Source organism: Notamacropus eugenii, chromosome 6 (assembly GCF_028372415.1).
Source record: "Notamacropus eugenii isolate mMacEug1 chromosome 6, mMacEug1.pri_v2, whole genome shotgun sequence".
In the NCBI taxonomy this organism is placed as follows: Eukaryota; Metazoa; Chordata; class Mammalia; order Diprotodontia; family Macropodidae; genus Notamacropus; species Notamacropus eugenii.
This window is the reverse complement of record NC_092877.1, coordinates 140,247,397-140,265,858: the sequence shown is the minus strand read 5'-3', so window position 1 is coordinate 140,265,858 and position 18,462 is coordinate 140,247,397. Positions and strand designations below refer to the sequence as shown.

At 36.8% G+C, this 18,462-nt stretch overlaps 1 long non-coding RNA gene across 3 annotated transcripts in view; it reads left to right on the top strand.

The window, feature by feature from the left end:
* Window positions 1–18,462, top strand: part of LOC140511889 (uncharacterized) — a 75,974-nt gene that overhangs the window by 14,376 nt on the left and 43,136 nt on the right. For 2 of the 3 annotated variants that reach the window (XR_011969701.1, XR_011969703.1), the window contains exon 1: window positions 983–1,240. The exons of the other annotated variant lie outside the window; for it this stretch is intronic. This is a non-coding gene — a long non-coding RNA (uncharacterized lncRNA). Of the gene's footprint in view, window positions 1–982; window positions 1,241–18,462 lie in introns of those variants that run through there. 3 annotated transcript variants of the gene reach the window in all.

The following is an 18,462-nucleotide window of genomic DNA, read 5'->3' as shown; positions in this document are numbered from 1 at the left end:
TAATTTTAAAATACTTTTTATTCAAAGCAAGTCAGATTTAAATAACTGACAAAATGTTCCCTGTTCGTGGGTGGGCCATGACCTTATAATAAAATATTACCATTCTGCCTAATTTATTTATTCAGTGCTATCTCAATCAAATTACCAAAAATTATTTTATAGAGCTAGAAAAAATTATATTGAAATTCATTTGAAAGACTAAAAGATCAAGGATATCAAAGGAATTAATGAAAAAATGTAAAGGAAGTAGGTCTAGCAGTACCAGATTTTAAACTCTATTATAAGGCAGCGATTATCAAAATTATCTAGTACTGGCTAAGAAACAGAAAGGTGGTTCAGCTGAATAGAGTAGATATATAATACATAGTAGCAAAGGATTAAACTTTTGTTTGAGAAATGCAAAAATTTAAGCATTTGCATTAAGAATTGACTACTTGGTAAAAAAAAAAAATGAGAAAAACTAGAAAGCTGTCTAGCAGAAACTAAGTACAGACCAGTATCTTACACTGTTTACCAAGATAAGGTCAAAATGGATGCATGACCTAGACTTAAAGAAAGACACCATAAATAAATTAGAAGAACATGAAACATATTACCTATCAGATTTATGAATAGGAGAAGGATTTATGAATAAAAACAGACAGAGAACACTATGAGATATAAAATGAATAATTTTGATTACATTAAATTAAAAAGTTTTTGTAAAAATAAAACCAATGTAGCCAAAATTAGAAAGAAAGCAGAAAATTGAGACATTTTTATAGATAGTTTCTCGGATAAAGGTCTCATATCTCAAATTTATAGACAACTTTGCCATATTTATAATAGACAAGGTTCTTCTAACTCATACATGAATCTAAGATGCTTTGTTTGGAACGTGCTGATTTAAAGAGAGGCATTTAAGAGGTTTAAGAGAGGTTGGAGATTGGCTGGCTCACTTGAAAGTTATCCTTAGCGCTAATCAACAGACCTGTCTGAGTTTATTGCTCTCTGGTGCCATCTACAGGCTAAAAGAGGGGAAACTTCCCTGGATGTGGTTACTGGCTATTAAAACTCTGGGAGAAAGAAAGACTTTACGCCTGTTTTGATATGAGTTGCAGTACTTGGAGGAGAGACTTCGCTGTAGAACGTATACTCCTGTTCTGTGAAGAGCTGGCTGGGCTTGTTTGCATTGCCCAGAGAGTCACCGTGAGAGGTTGAGCAGTTCTCTGACCCAAGGGAACTGTTTGTTGCTGAGCAAGTAAAATGTTTTCTTTCATTTTGTTTTTGTTAGAACATAGAAGAGCACTTTTATGGTGCCCTTTTAAAGCTGTCTCTTAGCAAAAAGATCTTGTCAGTGCTTTGCTGGTTTGAGAGCAGAACAGGCATGTCTTTGCCCAGAAAGAAGTTGGTGAGGGGCAAAATGGCGGCAACCAGTAGAAAAGTGGTTTTGGGTAGTACCGATTGTTCCTGAATGGACCAACAGCAGCAAGGCCTGTAGTCCAGGGCTGTGAGTTGCTCCAAGCATATGGATATCCCTATACATGTACCTCTTTGATAGGTATCTATGGGTTTGTGCCTGCTCTCACCCATGATCACTGCATGCATTGGTAAGAGGGTAGAGAGTATTTATGGATAGACTATGATATTTTGATTGTTGTCTTCTACTAAGTAAAAGTTATGATTATTTTTCTTTTTACCTTCTAATTAAGAAACGCTAGGATTGTTGCCGCTTTTTTTGTAAATGTCTTATATTTAAGAGTTTAAAAATATTAAATTTATAAGAGTATGAATCATTCCCCAACTGATTAATGGTCAAAGTGAAGGGGTTCAGCCTCTGGGAGCCTCCTTGAGCTCCCCTTGAATCTCCCCACTTAACCTGGCCTTTCATACTCAAATCTGTGGCCATTATCTGTTACCTCTAGATTACCCTGCCTGCTTCCCACCCAAGCCCTCCATTGTCTGATATCTCCTGATTGCCTCCTGCTGTTTCCAGCCTTTGACACTCCTTGGATTCCTTCCCTGGACTTCTCCTCAAAACCCTCCCTAAACCCCTCCTTTCATCACCCTGGATTACCAGACCACCCCCAGATCCCTCCTATAGTCTTTTCTGTATTTAGTTCCATCTTACCTCTATGTAGGTGCTCAGATACAATCCAGCTCAGATTCTGTCTAGGTGAGATTTTATCTGGCCCGCTTTGTAATACAAGCATTACAACTACTTAGGCTCCTTAAGAGCCAACCCAATTTGATGAATCTTTAAGAATCTTTAATAAACTTTGTTTTCTTTGGCTTTAAGAAGGCTTGAGTTGAATTCATTCAAGCATGACCCGGACTGTCGGTGTTTTGGGGTCCCCAGAACCCCTAAACCTCGTCAAATGTATAAAAATAGGCAGTTTTTAAAAAACAAATCAAAGATATGCATAATCATATGAAAAATGCTCTAAATTAGAGAAATGCAAATTAAAACAACTTTGAGATATCATCTTATACCTATCAGATTGACTAAGATGATAGAAAGGGTGGAGATGTTGGAGAGGATGTAGAAAAATTGGGACACCAATACACTGTTGGTGGAACCATGAACTGATTCAGCCATTTTGGAGAGCAATCTGGAATTATGCCCAAAGAGTTACAAAACTGTTTATACCCTTTGATCTAACAATAGCACTCTTTGATCTTGGACCTATTATCTCATGCTTTTCTCATCTGGCGTTTGTGGAGACCTTAGCTCTCTCTGGATAACTTCCAGTAATTCCAGCACTGATCCTACCTTCTCTCATGCCTTAGTACTGGAGGAAGAATCAATTCGCTTCTGTTGTTCCTCATAGCGACTTCCAGACCTTCCCTCTGCCATTACCACTAAGCAATGCTTCTTCCTTTAAAGTTTACTCAGTTGAAATATATCAGCTAATCCAGATCTTGGTGACAGAAATCTATCAGCCACGAGGTCATTCTCTCTTCTTTCTCAGGTAGTTTGGGACCTGGCTCATAGTCTTTCTACACTGGATTTTATCTTTATACCAGGTGACTTGGGTCTACACATTCCTGAGCTTAGGCTTGAAAGTATAAGAATTCTCAGAGGTGGAAAAGAGAAGAGAATATATTCTAGGCATGAGGGATGACTCATATAAATATGGGAAGGCAGTAGATGGAATAAAAAGTTAGGGGAACAGATCCTAATCCAATTTGTCTGGAACATAGAATGCATAAAAAGCAATAATATGATATAGGACTGGAAAAGTAGCTTGCAATCTGTGGAGGATCTTAAATACTAGGTTGAAGAGTTTTTATTTTATTGTAGAGGCATTTAGGTAGCTCCTGGAAACTTCTGAACAGTGGAATGATATGGTCAGACCTATTCAGAAAAAAAAATTATTTTAACAGGTAATTAGAAGATGGATTGGTGCAGGTGGGGGATGGGGGACAATAAAAACAAATACCAATTAAATGACTATTATAATAATCCTGTTGATAGGGGATGAGGGTTTAAACTAGGGTGTTATCAGTGTAGTAGAGAAAAGAGGAAGAAGAAGACCATGGTAGTCTTATCTGGAATGAAAAGAGAGGGTGATTATAGGGGATGAAATAAACAGTGTAGGGAGTTTTAAAGGTTATTGAAACAAAGAGAAGCAGTGGAGTTTTTCTGCACATATCATAGGAGAATGTTTCAGAGGTTATTGCCTTTTCTTTTTACAGGAAGGGTGATGTGGTTGAAGTAGTAGATGATGGAGATGATTTAGCATGTGTCAGGAATGCTAGTGAGAAATGTGTAGTGGTCCTAAAGGGAGATGATTAGGGCTTTTGCTTTATATAGACTTACATTTAGCACTTGCATGCTTGTATGATGTTGTTTTCAGTTTAATCATTCCTGGGAAAAGGAAAAAGTAATAATGATGTAGCCTAGGATAAGATGACTTTTTTTAAGTGCAAATTGCTTTAAATGTGAAAGAAAGCAAAGTTTATGTGCAGAAATTGTTTTGATGAATGACTCATTGGAAAGAGCTTAGATACCTGCTGTGAAAACAGCCTGTTTATATAAATGGAGTTATACATCATCATAGTGATCTGTCAGAAAGTTGTAGTAACAGATAGGCTAGAAAACCATCTCTGGCTTGGAAATAAGCTAGAGCATTCACTGTAGAACAACCAACTGAGAGGCTATTCCTGAAAATGGATTTCGTGTATACTCCATTGAACTCATTCCTAAAGATGTGTCAAATGTTATATTACCCCTAAAAATGAAATGATTCAATAAATGAAAGAAAGATAAAATATTAGTCCTTGTAACTTTTCTTATTTCTGTATTCAAGATAAAAAGTTCATTATTTCTTAAAGTATTTTTTCTAAACTTGTGGTGACAAATGGAAAGATTAAAATGTGAACTATGCAAAATCCTGCATGCTTTGCCACTTTTCCTTTATTTTTTTTCAAAATCTAAAGGGGCAACAGACAAATTAGATTGGAACTAAGAGCTATTTTATACCATGCCTGTGGTTATTCTGGTATTGGTCCTATTGGACCGCTTAACTAAAAGTCAAAAAGAATCATTGACCATGGATAATATCCATAAGAACATCCTTATGTCTTGACCATTTGCTTATTATCCTTGCCTAAAATAATTTAAAAATCCTAATTACCATTGTCACTTAACCACTTTTCATTCAATTTCTTCCTTTATTGGGTCTATGGTATATCTATTCACTAAATCGGAGCAGATCTCAACTCTCATTCAGTACCTCCTCATCTAGCGTCATTTTTTTTGTCCACATCACCAAATTCTTCATAGAAGACATATCTAATATTTTAGAGAACTTTAATATTTAGTGAATGCATCCTAGTTCAAGATAGCTTTCTTTTTTTGTAGATATCTCTGATGTTTGTAAGAGGCAGTGTAGTGCTGTGAGTAGGGTGCTTGACTTTTTTAGCAAAAAAAACATGGGTTCAGATTCTGCCTCTGATACTTAATAACTGTATGACCCTAGACAAGGTACTTAATCTTTATGTTTCTTTGGCAACTTACTAGGACTTATCTATTAAGTCCTAGACTGGTTGTGACCAGCTTTGCAGGAAGGACTTCCCACAATGGGAGTAGGATGGAATCACAGATCCTCTGTGTATTCTGTTATACAGCCACTAGGGAACTGTCTGATTTCACTAATTTCTCTACTCCTTCCCTCAAAGTGCAAAGTTTGTATATAGGATTTGTTGGGTAATAACATGGAAACCAATCAGTGGTTATTGACATCCTGTTTGTAGAACTGTCTTAAAAGTTGTTATACATTACCTTTTATCTTTGGCTGGATTTTGTTGCTTCATTAATTTTTTTAGTTTCATTTGTGAAAAAACTAATCTTGATCTTTTATTTTCTATCTAATGTAATTTTTTAATTGCATGGTGATGGAATTATATCTCCAGAGGAAATTACTTCTAAAGCATGGAACAATAAAGATATACAGATCTACTGTATGGTATAGTATGCTATGGGATAATTTTGAAGCAAGTATGATCCAAGTATGAAAAGTAAGTGATTCTATAAATGCTATATTTCCTCTGATCCTTTGGGATTGACATTACATAAAGCAGCATTACATTATGGTTTTTTTTTTGTTTTTTTTTAAGTATACAATAACATATTTTTGTGAAATTTTGTGCTATTTTCACAAGAGTCCTGTGAAGTATGAACAGTGGCTTCCCCATTTTATAGATGAAGAATTTCTATGTTAATGACAAAAGAAAGTAGCAAATATTGGCAAAGAGAAGACAAAATTATCCCTATTTGTAGAAAATGTTTTACTCAGAAAAATTCAGAGAATCACCAAAGAAATAGATAATAGTTTTAGCAAAGTAACAGAAAAAAGAAAAAAAAAAGATGCACAAAACTAGCAGTGTTTCTGTATAGCAAGAGCAAAATTGAGGAGCAAATTTTAGAAAGTGAGGGGGAGATACTCTTATTCAAAGTGACTACAAAATCAAGAAAATATCTGGGAGTCCATCTACCAAGACATATACAAGGACTTGTATAAATGCCAAATGTAAAACATTATCTAAAAAATTAAAGAATGATGAACAGTCTCAAAGATATTCAACGCTCATGGCTGGGCTGCAGCAATATAATAAAAGTACAACCTAGATTACTTTTCATATTTAGTAGTATACCAATCAAATAACCAAGAAGTTACATTATAGAGCTCTACAAAATAAAAGTCATTAGGAGGGCTGGAATTTCAAAGGAAATGATGAAAAAAAGGTAGAAATGGAAGAGCAATAGCATTACCAGACCACAAACTACATAACAAAACTGATCATTAAAAAAAAAATAGAAAAATATCCCAGGGGAACAGACTAGATAAGCAAGATTCAGAAACAAATTCTATCACCCATGTTTTGTTAACCTGAGACCATAAGCTAATTGGGGAGGAATTCTCTATTTAACAAGAACTTCTGGTGGAAATAGGAAGCAGTCTGATAAACTTGTTAAAGTTTATGTCATTTAAAAAATCAGGAGAATGGAAGCTGATGACTTTCACAATTCTGGCACATGACAGAAAAGGTCACAAGGGTTAGACAGTTTTGATTATAGGAAATTGAAAAGCTGTTGCACAAAATCAGTGCAGTTGGGGGAGTAAGGATCTGTTAACTGAGAAAAACTCTAAGGGTGTGATATAATAACTAACATTTATATAGTGCTTGCTATGTGTCAGTTGTTATGCTATACATTTCACAATCATTATCTCATTTCATTCTCACTATATACTGGGGCACCAAACTACTTACTGTGTATGTGTGTGTATAAGCGACAATGGAGATGGAAACCATGCCACCTACCCCTGTCCTCAGCCTCAATTCCCCTTCTATTGGAATCTTAATTCCTGAACCTGGGATCACCCTGGAACCAGGTGTCTATACCACTTCTGGGCCATTTCCATATGATGCCAATGATACCACTCCTATATTCCCCTCATGTTGTAACATACCAAATGAATATGTAAGATCCTTTGGACAGCAGGGGCTATCTGGCTCTTTTTGTATTTGTATCCCTGGAGCTCAAGTCATAAATAACCACTGGAAAGATTACTTCAAATCACTAGTAATAAAAGATATAGAAATTAAAACAGCTCTGAAGAGTCGCCTCCCACCCATCAAATGTGCAAAGATGACAAAGGATAGAAATGTTGGAGGGGTTACGGGAAGAGAGTCTAACACTTTTGTGCAGCTGGGAATTGGTTGAATGATTCTGGCAAGTAATTTATAATTATCTTAAGGAAGTGTCTAAAATGTCCATATCTTTTGCTCCAGATATCTCATGGCTGGGTATACATCAAAAGGAGGTCAAAGACAGCGAGAGAGGTCCCCGTTATGATTTTTCAAAATCTAATTGACATTAATGATTATTTCTTTGCAACTCACCAAAATCAAGATTGCTTTAAATTTTCCCCCCTAATGATGTGAACATTAATTTGTCCAATAAGAGGATAAGTATTCATTTACAATGTTCTTAACTGACTAAAGCATTGCTTCCTCTCATTAACTAGATTAGAATTTGCTCAGGATTATTTTGTTATCCTCAAAACACAGACTAGGATAAATTGGCTATATTTCAGTGTTGTCAAGAACAAATAATTAATACTGATATTGGTGGAAGATCAATCCTGCCCATAAAAGATCAGTGCTTTAGCTCTGGATGAGCACCAGTGAATAGGAGTCTATTCCAGTTCAGCTGACCAGTTAACCATTTTCCATACACAAAATTCTATTTCTGCCTCTGAGCCTTATGCAGATGTTCCTCCCTATATGTGTAAGAAGGCTTGTTGATAGTCACAGAGGATTTAAATAGAGTGATACCACTCCACCTTGTGGCTTTTGTTCCTTTGCCTTTCCCTTTCTCAATAATTTCCATGGGAGGCCAGAAGGAATTCTGTGTTTATGAAAACTGGGAGATTGGTGGGAAGAGGGGGGGAATTTCAGACTTCATAGAAAGGGAAACACCCCAAGGATCTTGAAGGGTCATAGTTTGGCAATCAAACATTAACTGAGACTCACACAGACTTTTTTTTTAATTAAAAAAAATTTTATTTGTTTTAATCAGCTACAATCTGTCGTCTCACCCTCCCCCCTCAACCCTTCTTATCCAATTGGGAACATGAAAACAACAAAGTCTATTAGAAACATGTAGAGTCAAAACAAATGTCTACATTGCTCATGGCCAGAAAAAAAATTGTCTCATTCTGCATTCTTAGTCCTTCACCTCTCTATCAGGATGTTTTATCAATTGTCCTCTGGAATCTTGGTTGGTCATTATGTTGATAAGAGTTCAGCACAATAGTATTTCATCATATTTATATACCACAGCTTGTAAATCCATTCTCCAATTTATGGACACCCCCTCAGATTCCTATTCTTTGCCACCTCAGAGATATAAATATTTTTATACATTGTTAGAGTTTGTTTTGCTTAAGATTATGGGAATTCAACATACTTCTCCTTTTCACTCCATCATCTTGGCTCTGCCCTTCCTTCAGGGATTTTCTAACATTAAGTCAGATAGAGACTTGGGGCAGAATTTGTCCTTGCTGAGCAGGAAGAAGAATATGAAAATGATAGACTTGATATCTTTTGGTACTTCTTAACAGGCTGACTATTATGTGTTCCAGAATAACTTGGGCCTTGGAGTTATGACTCTTCTTTTGGAGAGGAAAAGTCCATCATATTTAGATCTTTGAGAACTAACATATTCTACTAATGAGGAGAAAAGACAGTCAAGCATTTTTAAAAATTAAAAATTTTTTTTTAATGATCAAGCATTTTTTTTCTTCTGCCCATATGTCTTTCCCCAGGAAGGGAGGAGAGAAGAAAAACAAAACCCTTGCAACCAAAACCCATAGTCAACCAAAACAATTCTCATATTAGCCATGTCCCCAAATGCCTTTCTCATTCTGCATCTTGAGTCCATCACCTCTATCAGGAAATGAGTAGTATTTAGACTTCTAGAACAATGATGGATTGTTGTGTTGATTAGTGCTCTTAAGTTTTTCAAAAATTTTTTTTATTGTTGTTATAGCTAAACATTGTTCCCAAGTTAAAATTGGGGGTCTAAAAGGTCTCACTTCCTAGAAAAGCAGAAACTTAAGCCTCCAGGCTCTAAACCAAAAGAGAATTGAGAGAGCATACTCTTCCTATCATGGTGAAATGGTGAACTGGTGAATCTTTAGGAAAAGATTCCAAGTGAAGCCAGAATCAAAGAAATTGCATAAAAATACCACAACCCCATGCCCAGTGGGACCATACCTGGCCATGACTACAGAACCAATAGAATATTATAAGAACCAGTCATGCTACTTACATCAGCCCCCAGAAATTGTGAAGGTTTCTTAATGAGATCCATAATGATTCAGTAGAAGTTGTCCTAACAATCCACACTAGAAAAGTCAAGCAGAAGAGGAATACCTATTTCCAGACCATGACATGTTAAAGGGATAATCTATTGAGCTAATCTGGAAATACATAGCTTTCCAACAGGTATAGCAGATAGAAAATGAGCTATTTGCATAATTAAATTTTGCATTTAGGAAGTTGTTACTTCAACATGTTGATTTCTTTCTGCCATCCATGTTTCATATATGAAGAAATACTTGACATTTACTACCCTTATTATTCGACCCAAGACTTTTAACAATCCTAAGCTACTCCCTGAAACAAAACCACATTTTTTTGCATCAATATTTTTCCAAGGATGTTTCATGACCTTAAATTATGGAATGTTACAGTCTTTGAAGAATCAAAATTTCAGGTGACTTAAAGTCCAGCGGAAGGACATAAAGGAGATATAACTTTTCCTTCAGTAGAATGCAACATATGATCAATGGTGACTTGTATGTAAAAAATGGTGTTAAAGACAATTTAAAGAATGTATAATCAGAAAAAGAGTTGGGTCAGTCATATAGTGAAGGATAACAAGTACAACATTGGCATTCAAAAGATGTGAAAAGGTTTAGAGAAAGGTCTGTAACACAATGGGTAGAGTTCCATGGAGGATTTGTGGGAACACAAACAAGATACCTAGTACACAGGCATGCATGAGCTATTTTGTGCCATTGGAAGAGGTACACTAATTGATGAGAACACAGACCTTTAAGCCATGGAGCAGGGTGAGAAGATTTAAGAGGCAGTCATGATAAGCAGTCAAAGATCTCTGTGTCCTTCTCTCCCACCTTGAAGGTAGTTCCTCACCTCTTGTCACTATCCCCAACCAAATCCCTGCTCCTCCAAACAAAGGTTGGGGTAATATATGGAGTGAGAGGGGTGCCACCCAGGTGAGGGGAATGAGGTGCCGATACAGCTCATAAGTAGCTGACCCCTGATCTTTCCTGAATTGTGGTTTCATGCCTCTCCCTAAGAAGAGGGAAGGGGGTTTGTAAAGAGATGAAAGGGTGATATTTGCCTATTTGGTAGTTTTGTCTTAGACCCAGGCAGCAACTGCCATGAGCTTGCCTGAGTTAAGAGAGAGGCTAAAGGGCATTGTGGAGAATGTGCTGGATTTGGAATTGGAAATATCTGGGTCTGATGCCTTGCCCTTCCTACTTATTCACTATTACATTTAGCAAGTTCCTTTACTTCTGAACCACAATTTATTCACCTGTAAAATGAGGATAATAATTCTTTTAGTACCTACTTCATGGGGTTCTTGTGAGTCTCGAAAAAGATAATGCATGTAAAGTACTACATACAGGTCAGTTCTTATTAATAATAAAATATGAGGACAAGTTTAGAAGGCGTTAGAGTCCGCTAGATCCAATCCCGTTGCAGACATTTACTAGCTATTCAGTCCTAGGCAAGCCATTTAAAGTCTTTCGGTCCCAGTTTCCTTATCTGTAAATGCAGATAATAACAGCATTCGTCTCACAGGATTGTTGTAAGGATAAAATATAAGATAATGTGTGTAAAGTGCTTTATTAAAGTGAGCTGTCAACATAGCATTACTTTTTAGCCCAATCTCTCAAGTCTGGGGTCATTCAGTCCAGTTCTCTTCATTTTCAAGTGTATGTAATACCTACCTCTTCTTTTCTCTGGGAGGAAGAAAGAAAGAGAGGGAAAAAAGAGCATATGTTCACACAAGACCTCCTCTCATCTTCTCTCTGTCATCAGCACAATACTTTTAGAATATTAGAGGGATCTTTACAACTGTCTCCCCTACTGAGAGTCTGCTGGATTGCTTTCTCTAAGTTTCTTGAATTTTGAAAACTGTCACAATTGGAGAAAAATTACTGAGAGCTGAACTACAGGGTTGGGTTTTTTTCCCTCTTTTAAAGAAAGAAACGTTTGGCATTGTGAATAACTCAACACTTATATTCACTGAAATCCCTAAATGGCAAACAGCTTATGGAATCTGAAAAGATGTGTCAAAATGAACTCTGCCCTTCTGTGCCTGGATTTCTTTGCCTACCTAGCAGTTCAGTTTCAGGCCACAAGCATTGATAAGAAAGAACCAGCAAAGATTCTGTTCCCTTCATAAAGAAGGCTTTCCATAGTATGCACTGTGTAGGCACAACATGGTTCTGAAGTTGAGCTCATAAAAGGCTTATTTTGCCATTATAAAACCCATGCCATTTCTCTTCAGCAGCATTTCCCTTAAAGAAAATATGTGGGTCTTTCTTACTAATCTGTAAGCTGTGCAGATTTTTTTCTTACATCATTTTTTAAATTTAGTGCTTTACTTATCCCCAGTTACATGTAAAAATAATTTTTAACATTCTTTTTTAAAACTTTGAGTTCCGAATTCTCTCCCTTCTTTCCTCCCCACTCTCCCTCATTGAGAAGGCAAGTATTCAATATATCTTATACATGTATAGTCACGCAAAACATTTCTGTAATAGTCATGTTGTCAAACAGACAAAAAATAAAACTCAAGGAAAAAAAGTAAAAAAAGTCTGCTTCAATCTGTATTCAGACACCATCAGTTCTTTCTCTGGGGATGGATAACATTTTTCATCTTAAGTCCTTCAGAGTTGTAGTGGATCATTATATTGCTGAGAATAGCTAAGTCATTCATAGCTGATCATTGCATAATATTGCTGTTACTTTGTACAAAGTACATTTCACTTTGCTTCAGCTCATGTCTTTCCAGGTTTTTTTCTGACAGCATCTGCTTATCATTTCTTATAGCACGATAGCATTGCATCATAATCACATACTACAATTTGTTCAGCCAGTCCCCAGTTGATGGGCATCTCCTCCATTTCTAATTCTTTGCCACCAGAAGAGAGCTGCTATAAAAATTTATATACACATAGGAACTATTCTTCTTTATTTTTTATCTCTTTGGGGATACAGTCCTAGTAGTGGTATCATTGCTAGGTCAAAGTGTATACATGACTTTATAGCCCTTTGGGCAAAGCTCCAAATAACCCTACAGAATGGCTGCACTCACAGTGCATTAATGTTTCACCTGTGTAGATTTTAACTCTTGTGTGGCTTCTTCCATAGCACCTAGGAAAAGAATTTTCAACAAGATAGAATCATGACTTATTTGCCCATTGCCACTGAGTAGTTTGCTTTTCCACAAGACAGAATTTTGCAAATAAGTGAACTTAGGATCATGGTTCTAGGATCCAGGTTTACGAACGTTAGAAACCATCTGACACAATGACCTTATTGTATTAGTGAGGAATGGTTCCATAGATGTGAAGTGACATAGGAAGTAAGTAGCAGAACCAAGATTTAAACTCAGGAACTCTGATAGAAAATCCAGTGTTCTTTCTTTTTAAAAATTTTACATTTTTGACTTCACCATCATCTACATGGAAGAATGGGGAAGAGAACTGTACGAAAAAGTGAGCTGCTGATGTTTACAGTTATATATATATATATATATATGAACATATATACACATATATTATAGTTTATATATGTATATACATATATGTATGTATACATACATATGTTTATTTTTTATATGTCATTCTTGATAACTTATATTTCATTTGAGAATTGCCTGTTCATATCTTTTGACCACTAATATATTGGGTAATGACTCATTCTTTTTTTTGATTTACATTTATTTATTTAACTTTTAACATTCATTTTTCACAAAATTTTGGGTTCTAAATTTTCTCCCCATTTGTCCCCTCCCCCCAAAACACCAAGCATTTTAATTGCCCCTATCACCAATCTGCCCTCTCTTCTAACATTCCTCCCTTCCCTTGTCCCCATCTTCTCTTTTGTCCTGTAGGGCCAGATAACTTTCTATACCCCTTTACCTGTATTTCTTATTTCCTAGTAGCGAGAACAGTACTTGACAGTTGTTCCTAAAACTTTGAGTTCCAACTTCTCTTCATCCCTCCCTCCCCACCCATTCCCTTTGGGAAGGCAAACAATTCAATATAGGCCATATCTGTGTAGTTTTGCAAATGACTTCCATAGTAGTCATGTTGTGTAAGACTAACTATATTTCCCTCCATCCTATTCTGCCCCCCATTGCTTCTGTTCTCTCTTTGGATCCTGTCCCTCCCCAAGAGTGTTGACTTCAAACTGCTCCCTCCTCCCACTGCCTTCCCTTCCATCATCCCCCCCCACCCTGCTTGTCCCCTTGTCCCCCACCTTCCTGTATTGTAAGATAGGTTTTCATACCAAAATGAGTGTGCATTTTATTCCTTCCTTTAGTGGAATGTGATGAGAGTAAACTTCATGTTTTTCGCTCTCCTCCCCTCTTTTTCCCTCCACTGAAAAGTCTTTTGCTTGCCTCTTTTATGAGATAATTTGCTCCATTCCATTTCTCCCTTTCTCCTCCCAATGTATTTCTCTCTCACCACTTAATTTCATTTTTTTAAGATATGATCCCATCCTACTCAATTCACCCTGTGCTGTGTGTGTGTGTGTGTGTGTGTGTTTGTGTGTAATCCCACCCACTACCCAGATACTGAAAAGTTTCAAGAGTTACAAATATTGTCTTTCCATGTAGGAATGTAAACAGTTCAACTTTAGTAAGTCCCTTATGACTTCTCTTTGCTGTTCACCTTTTCATGCTTCTCTTCATTCTTGTGTTTGAAAGTCAAATTTTCTTTTCAGCTCTGGTCTTTTCATCAAGAATGCTTGAACGTTCTCTATTTCATTGAAAAACCATTTTTCCCCTGAAGTATTATACTCTATTTTTCTGGGTAGGTGATTCTTGGTTTTAGTCCTAGTTCCTTTGACTTCTGGAATATCCTATTCCATGCCCTTCAATCCCTTAATGTAGAAGCTGCTAGATCTTGTGTTATCCTGATTGTATTTCCACAATATTTGAATTGTTTCTTTCTAACTGCTTGCAGTATTTTTTCCTTGACCAGGAAACTCTGGAATTTAATCACAATGTTCCTAGGAGTTTCTCTTTTTGGATATCTTTTAGGTGGTGATCGGTGGATTCTTTCGATATTTATTTTGCCCTCTGGTTCTAGAATCTCAGGGCAGTTTTCCTTGATAATTTCATGAAAGGTGATGTCTATGCTCTTTTTTTGATCATGGCTTTCAGGTAGTCCCATAATTTTTAAATTGTCTCTCCTGGATCTATTTTTCAGGTCAGTTGTTTTTCCAATGAGATATTTCACATTATCTTCCATTTTTTCATTCTTTTGTCTTTGTTTTGTGATTTCTTGGTTTCTCATAAAGTCATTAGCCTCCATCTGTTCCATTCTAATTCTTAAAGAACTATTTTCTTCAGTGAGCTTTTGGACCTCCTTTTTCATTTGACTAATTCTGCTTTTTAAAGCATTCTTCTCCTCATTGGCTTTTTGAACCTCTTTTGCCAATTGAGTTAGTCTATTTTTCAAGGTTTTATTTTCTTCAGCATTTTTTTGGGTCTCCTTTAGCAAGGTGTTGACCTGCTTTTCATACTTTTCTTGCATCTCTCTCATTTCTCTTCCCAGTTTTTCCTCCACCTCTCTAACTTGATTTTCAAAATCCTTTTTGAGCTCTTCCATGGCCTGAGCCCACTGAATATTTATTTTGGATGTTTGGGATATGGAAGCCTTGACTTCTATGTCTTTCCCTGATGGTAAGCATTGTTTTTCCTCATTCAAAAGGATGGGAGGAGATATCTGTTCCCCAAGAAAGTAACCTTCTATGGTCTTATTTTTTTCCCCCTTTTTGGGCATTTTCCCAACCAGTTACTTGACTTTTGGGTCCTTTGTCAAGAGTAAGGTATACTCTGGGAATCTGTGAGATCCCTGTTCCTCCAAGGTGGCACAATCAAGCGTGTACTGATCTGGACGCAGAGAGGGATTTTTATGTCCAGAATCTTAGGAGTACCTCTCCACAGCCACCTGGCCTCCAGTTCTGCCAAATCAGCACTGGGGGCTGATTTTCAGATAAGCTGGATGGGCAGGGCTGCCATTCATTATGAGACAAAGACCATCTCGCCCAGGGCCTCCACCCAGGGCTGAGGTAAGACTCAGATCTTCAGTCCCCCCAGGGGTTTTTATGCTCCAACAATGAGCAGTCTGTATAGGCTGCTGTGCAGCCTCTGTGGCCACTGTCTGCTGCCAGAGCTATGGGAAGGCCCTTCTCCCTTCCTGACCAGCTGATAAAACCCCATCACTGACTTTTGGTGCCTGTGGGTTGAGGGATCTGAGGACCTGCTGGTGTGACTGGAGATTCCACCCCTGAGGTGTCCTCCTCCCAGAGTCTTGTTGCACAGCCTGGCCAAGGCTTGGCTGGGCTCCGCGCTTCTCTCCGCATCCGGCGCAACCAATGTTTCTGTGGGCTTTTCAGGTCACTGTGGGCTAGAAATCTCCTCCACTCTGTTGTTCTCCACTTTTGCTGCTCCAGAATTTGTTGAGAGTCCCTCTCTACAGGTATTTTATGGGCTGTGTGGGGAGACCCTGCGAAAGTGTGTCTTTCTAGTCCGCCATCTTGGCCATGACTCTTATTCTTATATACTTGTACCAATTATTTATATATCTTGGATATTAGACCTGTATTAGAAAAAATTACCATGAAGATTTTTTCCCAGTTGTTTTCCTTTTGATTTTAAAACTGCATTTATTTTGCTTGTGTAGATTTTCAATTTATGTAACCAGCATTTTTTACTTTATGCTTTATGACTATCTCTGTCTTTTTTTAAGATACGAATTCTACCCCTATTCATAGATGTGAAAAGAATAGCCTTCATTTGTCCTCAATATTTTTATTTTAATTTTAAATAATATAACCCCTTATATCTAGGTTATATCATCCTTTTGGAGTTTATTGTGATAAACAGCATAAGATATTGATCTAAATCTAATCTGTGGTTGTCAACCTCCAGAGTTGGGTTTAAGAAAGGCAAAGAGAATTAGGTTGTATGTGTGTTTATTTCTCTCAAAGCAGACAGATATTTATATGATTCCATGGGAGCTTCTAACTGAGCTCACTTTTGGGTTCAGGCCACACTGTTTACATAACCTTCCAACTGGGGCTAATGTCACTCCATCATCATTTCACCCCTGCTCAGAGAAAATATCTCTATATCAGACCACCCCCAGCTATACCAGACCACTCTCAGCCTTGGACCATCTAGACAAAAAAATCTGTCTCTACCCAAGCTTGAGTAGAACACTGATAGGTTTCCCCACTTTAGATTAAATTCTTTACAAGCTTGGGTGGGAGCTTACCAGGATAAGAAGTCAATGCAATCTCATCATCAGTAATGTCCTTCTGAAGAAAATCTTAACTTAAAGTCAGGACTTTGGAAGAAGCGGAGTTGGGAGATCTCCAAACCTCCCCAAAATATTAATTATTAATAATAATTTTTCACATATTAAACTGATTTCTGGTTCATCCCATACAGTCCTTACTATTTGACAAAAACTGCTGTGAAAACTGGGAAGTATTCTGGCAGATATTAGGTTTAAACAAATGCCTCATGTTAAATGCCAAAATAAACTTCAAATGAGTGAGTACATGACCCGTTCCACCCCCCAGCCAAAAAAAAATCACATCATAAACACATTAGAGGAACAAGAAATTAACTTTTGATTCAGTGGATAGGAGAAGAAGTAATGACTAGATAAGGTAGAGAGAAGATCATAGAAGATAAAGTATATAATTTTGATTATATAAAATTAGAAAGCTTTTGTGCCAACAAAACCAACGTACCTAAAATTAGCAAGGAAACAGGAACTAAGAGGAAGAATATTTGCAGCAAATTTCTCTGATAAAAATCTGATTTCCAAGATATAAAGGAACTGGTTCAAATAACGAGACATTGCCCAAGAGATAAAAGGTCAAAAGGATATGAACTGGACATTTTCAAAGAAAATAATTTAAGTTATGATTAACCATATGAAAAAAATACCTCAAATCATTAATAATTAGACAAATAAAATCTAAAGCCACTTTGAGGTTCCACTTCACACCCATCAGATAGTAAAATAACAAAAAAGGAAAATGATCAATATTGTAAGGGCTATGGGAAAACAGTCACACTAATGCGCTGATGGTGGAGCTATGAATTAACCCAGCTATTCTGGAAAGAAATTTGAATTGTGCCTCCAAAGCTACTAAACAGAGTATATTATACATCTATATATAATAGTATATAATATGTTCTCTCTCTCTGTCTTCCTGTCTCTCTCTCTTTCTCTTTCTTTTGTCTCTGTCTCTCTGTCTCGGTCTCTGTCTTTCTCTCTCTCTCTCTCTCTCTCTCTCTCTCTCTCTTTCTCCTTCTGTTATCCAGCAATACTACCTTTAGGCCTATCCTCCAATAAGGTCAAAGAAAGAGAAATATTGATATGTAAAAAAATATTATATCATCTCTTTTTATAATGACGAAGAACTGGTAACTATCATTTGGGAAATAAGTGAACAAATTATGGCATATAAAATTAAGGAAATACATAAGGAATTATTAAAGGAATGGTTTTAGAGAATCTTGGGAAGACTCACATGAGCTGATACAGAGTGAAGTGAGTGAAATCGGGACAATTCATACACTAATAACTTTGTGTGAACCAGCTTGAATCCCCTTTCACTCCATCTGAAAAGACTGAAAACCTAGACTGGCCAATCAGGAAAAAGACATGTTGGACTGCTTTGAGTTAATATGCCACAATCCTTTGCATACTCTCTGAGTAAACCCCAAAATTAAGCTAACTGAGAGCATTCTGTTTATGACTGATAAGAACCAAGAACCTTGAACGGGGCACCATCTTGATTAATGGCATTCCTCTTGTTATCTTGTTAGGATACTCTTATTTTATGACATCCTGGGGATACCCTCTTGTTCTATGGAAACTAATTTTGGTTAACACAGGGATCCTGAGTCAGGAAGGGAAAGGGGTGGGGTGATATACTTCCTTTCTCTTTGGGTGTATATACATATTTTCCTTCAATGGGCTTTCTTTGAGCCTATTTCCAAATGACTCCCATGCATTCATGTGCATCTCTGTCCACTTTGAGAGAAATATACATGTACATATAGCCTAATTTTGTTTGTCTTTCTTAGAACAAACTCTGTAAGATTGACAGTTG